General features: G+C 31.4%; 1 long non-coding RNA gene across 1 annotated transcript; it reads right to left on the bottom strand.

The window, feature by feature from the left end:
• Nucleotides 1-2483: 2483 nt before the first annotated feature.
• Nucleotides 2484-9511, bottom strand: LOC126922439 (uncharacterized). The gene is made up of 2 exons (XR_007712757.1): nucleotides 9294-9511; nucleotides 2484-3926 (listed from the first exon to the last, which is right to left on the bottom strand). It is a non-coding gene; the product is annotated as an uncharacterized LOC126922439 (long non-coding RNA).
• Between the last annotated feature and the right edge of the window lie 858 nt (nucleotides 9512-10369).

The raw sequence follows: 10369 nt of genomic DNA, 5'->3' as shown, positions 1-10369 counted from the left end.
TTGACTCAATGTGTAACGTTCGACGCGTCACAAGGAACTGATCGACTTTAGATGATTTCTTTGTCTCATCTTTAAGACGACCCCCACTATACTTAGGTCACGCCACCGTTCGCGCCTATGATCACGTATGTCTGTTCTTGCGTGGAAAACGTAACGGACCAAATTCGACGTTTCGAGAACTCGCTGCTTGGCGACAGCTATGCGCTCGTCGATACATTGTATATGATCCGGCGGTCAGATAAGACGATCTGACTGAGACATTGTAGGGCCGCGAGTGACGGTTAGAAAATACAGCCTGCGTTAAGCCTTGTGGCGTAACAAAAAGATATAAGTATAATTTTATAATTATAATTTTTCGATTACTGTCCTAGTTTTTAGAAAAATAGATTTAAATACAAAGATATCGTTAATTCAATACAGTAAATTTACATGGCATATTTCATATGTAATTATACTGGTAGTTTAAAGTGGAGAGAGAGAAATATTAATAAATAATATTACGAAGAGAGTGTCACGTAAAATAAAAAGCAGGAGGCTCGAACGAAAAAAAAAAATTAAGATAACAAAAAAAACGAGAGAATTTATTTCTGAATTTACACTGACTGCGATTTGGTTCTGAGCTCCAGCCGTGACTTTCCAAGACTGAAGCTCTTACAATTTGACTTTCGGTGGGATCTGTTTCTTTTTTGTTTGTCATCCCTTAATATCCCCACTACCCTGTAGGCGTACGTGACCGTTGTCACACTTCTAGGACATTCGGTGGAAGGACCGTTAGGATACAGATGACTCATTAGGCACTTCGGCGATATACATTGTCGCCAAGGCCGCCACATCTCTATCTCCATCATCGGTCCATCGGATTTGAAGTATGCCGGTCGTGACAAGAGACAGGTTTTAAGTAACATTAATCTTTAAATGATGATATTCTTGTATACAGAACATGCCGATCAAAAAATTCTTTGAAAAGCAATGGGTGCAAATGTAAGATACTTGAGATGGAAGAATCAATTTGTTAGCCATGTATAGATATAATATAATACTGTCCAACAAATTTCAATTTTTCTCGATGTTCCCATTGCTATTAAGTGTTTTCATAATGTTTTTGGCACTAATTCCAAATCTACAGATCGTTTTTCTCTGGCAAATCTAGTTTCTGGAGATTTTGAAAACAATTCGTAGTTTTCAGATTTAAACAAATTTTGTGGCATAGTTGTAAAAGTTGTTCAATTTCTGTTTACGTCGGAAGACTGTACACTTTCCTGCATACACTGCTATCGGTCTTCGATACGTTATGAATGTATGTTTAAACTATGATTAAAAGTGGAAGGATGCCAATTTTATACCAATGTTCAGATATTTTTCAATTTATTTTAAAACATAAGAGTCTAGCGTCAAGTGAAATCATACCACACGATAAAGCAGAGTTTTATCTTGAAGAAACGCTTAAGAAAAGTTGCACCACATATTTCTTCATCATATTAGAAAGCAAAATAGCTCCACAGATGCTGAAGTGTCGATAGTAGTATTCAAAGGCACAGCGGCTGCTCGACGTTCCTCTTAGTGCAATGCAATCCTTTTACTCAACTATGTTGAGTATGCTCATCATATTCTATAATACTCAATTATTAAAAATTCAAATTTAATTAACCCCTCGGCCTACACGCTATCTGCCGATCACGCGAGTCATAGTAAGCAAGAAGTTCGGTCGCGCGCAGTGCCATTCATCTGTTCAACCGTGTGCCCGAACTGCCGCAAAATGTATACTTGTATACATGTATATTTAGGGGCTACAAAAGGGGCTACAAAAATTTGTAAATTACCACGAGTCAGACTCGTGGATTCCGTTTATGGCACAAATCTTTTACCACGAGTCAGACTCATGGGTTCCGTTTATGGCACAAATTTTTTACCACGAGTCAGACTCGTGGTTTTCGCTTATGGCACAAATCCCTTACGACGAGTCTCGCTCGTAGTTATAGGTCAAGGGGTTAAGAGGGTAAAGAATTGCTGGAAATAATTTCGTATTTCAACATGACCATACCTCCGTTCACACGATCAAAGTAGCAAAAACATTTTTCGCAAATAAAGAAGCTACTCAGCAAGATCTCTGGCTCTCAACATTATCGAAAATATTTGGGGATATCTTGCGGTATATGCCAACGACCGACAATTTCTAACTATCGACGAGATAAAACAATGCTTTGAACATGAATGACATCGATAGATTCAAGAAACTGTGGCGGCACTCGAGCACGGAACTTTCCAACGGCTTCGCGACACAAAGCGCTTCAAAGCGTAAGGCCGACGTGCCTAATTTTTTTTTTTTTTATTTATTAGAATATTTACAATCAATTCTCGTTGAGAATTTTCAGTAACTTCATTTGGCGTGATACAGTGACATGGTTTATAATAGTTTTTATATTGTTGGTTCTAGTAGAATCTAAGGATTTAATCTAGAGGGTATTTTCTTTTTAGTCTGCGGATCTGGTCCGTCGTGTCTAGTAGTTGGGTGACTAATGGGTTGTGGTGGTTGTTGACTCTTGTGTTATAACTGCTTCTGGACTTGTGTATTTCATCTTTGACTATAGGTATCTTGAGGTCATGGTGGATTGTTTCGTTGGTAACATACCAGGGTGCATTTAATAGGGATCTTAGCGTTTTCGATTGGAAGCGTTGGAGTACTTCAATGTTGGAATTACTTGCTGTTCCCCATAGTTGGATTCCGTAGATCCAGACAGGTTTTATTACGGTCTTATAAAGCGTAATTTTGTTCTGCGTGCTTAAGTTGGAGCGACGACCAATGAGCCAATAAAATTTTTTGAGTTTGTCCCTGAGTTGTTTGGATTTGTCTAGGATATGTTGTTTCCAGGTTAATCTCCTGTCCAGAGTCATACCCAGGAAAGGTTCAGCATCATAGCGAAGCAAACACAAGCCGAGAAACGCGATTGTAAACTCTCGATGGTTAATCATAAGTGTGGATCGTATAAATTGTTGACTGGTTGATTGTTAATAGTAATAAACTTTTTGTTGAACATCTGAGTATTCCTTCCACACCTATCACGACTTACCACCTCAAAACGATTAAGAACTTATATAAATCTTTACCAAGGCGGATAAATAATAACAGATGCAACAAAGTACTGAAAATTAAACAAAGCTACTACATTTTTTGCACCTTCCCTGTTTTAAAGATATGTCCTCTGATTTTCTTTCACCAACTTTCTTAAATATTTGCATTTTCTGAGATAAGTTTATATTCATAAATTATGTCAAATATCAATATTTTAGTCTAATCGACTGGACTATATAAACAATAACAGTGTAAAACTATATATGTATATAGAATAAACTTTATTTATGTTATATATTAAATATAAATTGATAAAATAGTACGATGCCTTACATTTTTGTCCCTAACTTACCTTCATATTTATGCAATTTAAATAATCGGAAGTTATGAATACTATGAAAAGCGAACATATAGTAAAAAGATGAAATATAAAAATAATGAAAGCAATAAAAATATGCGATAGAAATAACATAACGAGAAAAAAATGTATTAAACCAAATAAAATTAAATTACATTTATTTCTTTTCCCTTCCATAAACGGTAAATACTAGAAATGATTCCAAACTTTAGTGCAATACTTGCACGTATGGTAGTCAATAATTAATTTATTCCCTCTATTTAAGAATATGAAAAAATATATTAAGATATTTTATATACAAAAAAAATATTTTATTATTAACGTAATCTGATATTCAACGTACATATATTTAACTTATATTCAACAAAGTGCAGCTTTAAACAATTTACGTCCGGTTTCCTGACATCATTTTGACATTGCATCTTTCGCTTTATCGTACTAATTGAAATAATTTCCAGCCATGTGTTCCTTCACGACAGTTCTGCCCGAGCAGTCGAGCTAAACAGACACGAGGAACTGTGCTTCAGTGAAAGTGCGACAAGTAGTACATTTAGGTGGTTAAAACGTCAACAAAATGCCAAATTGTAAAAGCTGCAAGCAACAAATGCTGCCAATCAAAATAGCAAATAAGGGTGAATATACTACTTAAACAAAGCTACAAATACGCTAAACCGAAAATGAACACTCAATAAAGAACAGGAAAGTTCAGCTATAAAAGAAGTGGAAACATTGCAAAAGGAAGAGGAGAACACTTACAACGACGAACTCTGCTATCAAGATAAAAACTGGAAGGTAGCAACAGCTCACAAAAAGCATAAAATAATACCAGGCACAAGCGCTATGAAAATTTCAGATACAGAAAAGCTACAGTGGCTACAAGACATCCCACACTATATTTTATATATTTATATATATTATATATTATATATTATATATTATATATATATTATATATTAAATTAATTAAAATTTAGTTAATAAATGGATTTGAAATTATATTAGATTTTAAAAGAGAAATTTAATTTATTCATTTAAATTTTAACTAATAGAAATATTTGAAATTATACTATATTTCAAAATAGAAATATTATTTGAACCCACGAACCTAAATTTTGGGGAGAATAAATTTAAATTAATTAAAATTTAGTTAATAAATAGATTTGAAATTATATTAGATTTTGAAAGAGAAATTTAATTTATTAATTTAAATTTTAATTAATAGAAATACTTGAAATTATACTATATTTCAAAATAGAAATATTATTTAAATTTATGAATTTAAATTTTGGGGAAGAAATAAATTTAAATTTATAAAATAAAATTTAGTTAATAAATAGATTTAAAATTACATTAGATTTAAAAGAAAAATTTAATTTATTAATTTAAATTTTAATTAATAGATAAATTTAATTTAAATTATTTTATTAAATAGAATTTTTAAATTTACAAATTTAATTTTTTTTGGGGGGGGGGGGTAGGTTTAAATTTGTTAATTTAAATTTTAATAAAATTAGAAGATTAATAAATATAATTTTAAGTTTAATTAAGGGAAATATATTTTATAATTTTAATTAAATTTTATAAAATAATTAAATTATATAAAAATTTTTTAAATTTATCGACAGGGTATGAACCTATAAGCTTAAATTTAGCCTATTATATATATATATATAATTAAATATTTAAATTATAAATTGATTTTAAATTTATTTAATTTTTTAAATAAAAATATATTAATTTAATTTATTTATTGAAAATAAAAGAGTTTAATATTGAAATTTTTATAAAATTTTAGAATATAAATTTATTAGTTTAAATTTAATTTATTATATAAATTTTTTTGTGAATTATAATTTTAAAAAAATATGAAATTTATTTTAAATATAAAAATTTTTAATAATTAATATATTTTTATATAAAAATTTTGAAAATTTATCGATAGGGCATGAGCCTATTAGCTTAAACTTAGCTTATTATATAAATGTTGATAATAAATATTTTTGAAATAACTAAATTTTAAAAGATATAATTGTTTAGATTATAGTTTATTTAAAAAATATTTATTTATTTTGGTTTGTTTGTAAGAAATATGGTTTTATATAAAAATTTTAAAAATTTATCGATAGGGCATGAGCCTATTAGCTTAAACTTAGCTTATTATATAAATGTTGATAATAAATATTTTTGAAATAACTAAATTTTAAAAGATATAATTGTTTAGATTATAGTTTATTTAAAAATTATTTATTTATTTTGGTTTGTTTGTAAGAAATATGGTTTTATATAAAAATTTTAAAAATTTATCGATAGGGCATGAGCCTATTAGCTTAAACTTAGCTTATTATATAAATATTAATATAAATATTTATTAAAAATAAAAAATTTTAGAAATATGTTATTATTGTTTATAATTTATTTAAAAAATTAGATTTATTTTAGTTTAATTTTAAATAAAAATTTTTTAAATTTATTAATAGAGCATGAATATATTGATTTTAATTTAATTTATTATGTTTATTTATATAAATATTATTATTTTTTTTTTAAGTTAAAAATATTATATATATATAATTTACTTAAAATATCGAAGTTAAATTAAAATAAATATTTAATATTTATAAATTTTAAATATTCAGTTCATTGAAAGAGGATGTAACTAACCAGACTCGACCCTCAAACAACCAAAACTAAAACAACAACAATAACAATGCTACAGAAATCAAAGAACAGCTCAAGCAATCCATCAAAAACACTGAAATGCTAACAAAAATGATAAGTGAGCAAAATGCAGTACTCAGACTACAAACACAACAAATTACAGTCATGTTACAACTAATTACAAACATGTTAAGTAAAAAATAGAAATGGACACGCTGAAAATAGCAGCTTGGAACCAATGGTCTACAACAATGGGCCCTCAAAACTTAAACATTTCTGTATAACAATAATATTGACATATTACTTGTTTCAGAAACAAATTTCACACCAAAAAGCTATATGAAAATACCATATTACACCATCTATGATACCAGAAAAAAGCACACAGAAGGGCAGCAGTGATAATAAGAAACGATATCAAACACCACTTACATAGTTAAATTAGTCAAGAACACGTTCAAGCAACCACCGTTACAATACAAACTAACAGCAATTACTTCCAGATGTCAGCAGTATATGCACCACCGCAACGCAAAATGACATTACAAAAATGGGAACAGTATTTTCAATCCTTAGGTGACAAATATATTGCAGCAGGAGACTTCAATGCAAAGCACACGTTATGGGGCTCAAGAATTAACACACCTTGAGTTAGAACACTAGCAAAATATATTAGAACTAGTAATCTCAGCATATTATCCACAGGTAGACCAATATACTGGCCAACAGATCTAAACAAAATACCTGATTTGCTTGATTGTGTAGTTATAAAAGAACTAAACTTAAACACATTAAAGATAACATCCAGTCTTCAGTTTAGCTCCGATCATACACTGGTAATAATAGAATACACAAGCAAACCAATACTCTATAGCAAATCAGAGTCGCTTTGCAATAAAACCACCAAATGATAAACATTTAAAAAACCAATCGAAAGCAAAATCAACTGCAATGTTCCACTAAACACTGGAACACATCGAACAGGCAGTAACAACACTGACAGAAATTTTACAAAAAGCAGCATGGGCAACTACTAATTATGAACCAAACAACAGACAAACAAAAATAATTCCAACAGACATCCTTGACAAAACCAGATAAAAAAGGAAAGCAAAAGCAAAATAGCAAAAACATAGAACACGTGAAAACAAAAATCATCTAAACAAACTTGCAAAGGAAATAAAAAGTAAAATAAAAGATCATAATAATAACGAATTCTCAAAATACATAGAAACACTCTTTGCGCACAAGAATGCCAACTACTCTCTATGGAAAGCCACGAACAATATAAAGAAACCAATAAAACCCAGCAATCAGAAAAACAGACAACACATGGGCCAGAAGCAACAAAGAGCAAGCTGAAGAATGTTCTCAACCATCTTTGTAACACATTTATTCCATATAATGTTAACAATATTAACTCCAAATGTCATTCAGACATAGATGCGCAAAATACCATAACTGACAAGCACTACTCCGTACCTACTACAGCAACACAAGAAATTAGAGTTATAATCAAGAAAACAAAAAACAATAAAGCACCAGGAATCAACCTAATCAATAATAAAATCTTAAAAAATCTTCCCCCAAAAGCAATACGATTAAAGACAATAACATTCAATGCAATTTTAAGAATTCAATACTTCCATAATTTATGGAAACCAGTACAGATCACAATGTTACCTAAGCCAAGCAAAGACCAAGCCACACCAAATTGCATCTTACAGGCCAATATCATTACTTCCTGTGTTTTCCAAAATACTAGAGAAAATAATATACAACCGCCTAAAACTAACAATAGAAAAAGATAAATTAATACCAGATCATCACTTTGGATTCAGAAACAAACACTCCACAATAGAGCAAATGCGCAAGCTCCTCAATGAAATTTGACTAACAATAGAAAAGAAACAATACTGTACAGCTTACTTCATGAACATTAAGAAAGCAAAGCCATAAAAGCCTCTTACAAATAATCAAAAAACATTTCCTGGAACAAATCTATCACTTACTCAAATCATACCTAAGCAACAGAACCTTTGTAGCAATAATAAATAACACATATTCTGAAACTAAGACTCAAGGCAAGAGATGCTGCAAGGAAGTGTCTTAGGACCAATATTATACATGCTGTATATGGCCAATAAACCAACAACTACCAACAGCAAAATACTGACATTCGCGGATGACACAGCTGTACTACTTAGGCACACTAATCCATACACATCAATCACATTACTGCAAGAGCATATCACAAAAATATAAAAGTGACTGCAAGGTAAACAAACAAAAGCAAACCCTAATAAATGCAACCATATTACATTTACACTATGAAAACAGAAACTACCAAATATCTAATTGAATGGCACACACTTAACACAAACAAAGCACGTTATATACCTAGGACTCCATTTAGACATACAACTTATATGGAAGCAATACACTAAATCACTTCTAGACAAAATACAGGTAAAAACAAGATGTATGTATTGGCTAACTAGTTGAAAACTGTAAACTCAGCCTGGAAAATAAACTAAAAATTTACAAAATGATAATAAAACCAATTTAGACGTATGGAATGCCACTATGGGGGACAGCGGCAATGAGTCACATAAATAAATTGGAGTCGCTAAAATCGAAGATACTGAGAACAATAGTCAACGCCCCATAGTATGTCAGAAAGGAGGATATACGCAAAGACCTAAAAATACCAATGGTCAAAAAAGAAATCGGCAGATAAGCAGAAAAATACAAGGAAAGAATGGCGATACATCCAAACCAGCTGGCTGCTGAAGCAAACAAAACTCATATAAAAAGAAGACTAAACATAAAACATGTCATTGACCTCACTAAAGAAATAAAATAGACAAATTCAAAGATGATATCATACGTAGGTGAGGGTAGGTAGTCATCCACATGTTATTTAACAATAAAGTTAAAAAAATTGACCAAATGTCCAGCTGGATAAATTGTAAAATACAAATTAAATAAGTAAAAAAAAATGTGTTCCTTCATTCGAGCAAACATGAAAATAACATGGTGATAAGCGCGATTGTAAGATGAGTTCCCCATTATTGCTACTGAAATTTGGGCAATAGAATTTGTCCACAAGGATCATATAACAACACATATCTCAAACTTGGACACATTTGTTATTTAATGCTTCGTGTCTAACGTATAATATCAAATAGATCAAGTTAGCACTTACTCCTATAATAACAATATTGCATCTATGCAATCATCTAGTAACAATTAAATGTCTTTGTTGGGTCTCACACACATCAGGTAACGTATAGCGAAATGTGTTAACGTTTGTCCTTTATTTAGGCTGAATCACTTACAAATAATTATATAAACTATATTTACCATGGAAATATCAAGCACATGCACGAATACCGATGGCCATCTTACAACTACTGATGACGTCACGCGCAGGCTTTCGTCAGGCACCGCTGCGCTACCCGGCGTTACTGTACAGAAGCCAATAGTCTTTTTTAGAAATTAAAGGAAAAAGTAAGTTATTTGTTGACTGACCTACGTATAATGTCAACGACATTATTAAATCCTTTGATTCTTACTCGCTAAAGTCCGGGAACGGGTTAACAGCGATTGAATAGGGAAAGTCAAATCATAAAGGATCCTCATCTTAATTTCTAAAGTAAGGACGTCAAACTTTTAAAAGTTCGCACGATACAAGGATTGGCGCACTAGCTCTCCATTCTATGTAGCTACATAATTATGTTGAGCAAAAGATGAGCTACTTAAGAAGTTATTGGAGTCGTTTTCACAGGAGAACCGGGCTGGATCGATGGAGCACGATTAAGTATCCTCGAAAGGAAAATGTGTAAAGCAATGATTCCCCTTTGACCTACATACACATACGCGCTACTAGAAGGAGGAATCCTGGACCGTTTCCGGTTAGGTTAACCTGTACGTACGTGTACATCGAAGAACTTAATTCCATCTCTTCCGACCAAGCTTAAACTTTCTCGTTGCAGCAGCAGTTTTAAGCTCACCAGGGGAAACCTGCACAGTTTTTACGAGCGTAGTTTATGGAACCACGCCAGCTGGGCTCGCGATAAACCCGTTGCAGTTACGAAACATATACACGCGCACATGAATTCCAGCCTGCCAGAAAAATGGAGGTACGCACAAATATGAATAGAACGTATTTGTCTTTATAGAAGGTATTTTTGCAATCGTAATGCCACGACATGATCAGGATGAAGGTTATTTGTCGAGAAAAAAATAAATCATAAGTGAAAAATAAAATTTTAGCGTGTA

This window comes from Bombus affinis, chromosome 12, assembly GCF_024516045.1.
Source record: "Bombus affinis isolate iyBomAffi1 chromosome 12, iyBomAffi1.2, whole genome shotgun sequence".
NCBI classification, from domain to species: Eukaryota; Metazoa; Arthropoda; class Insecta; order Hymenoptera; family Apidae; genus Bombus; species Bombus affinis.
Note: the sequence above shows the minus strand (reverse complement) of the source record. Positions and strands in the feature narration are given on the sequence as shown.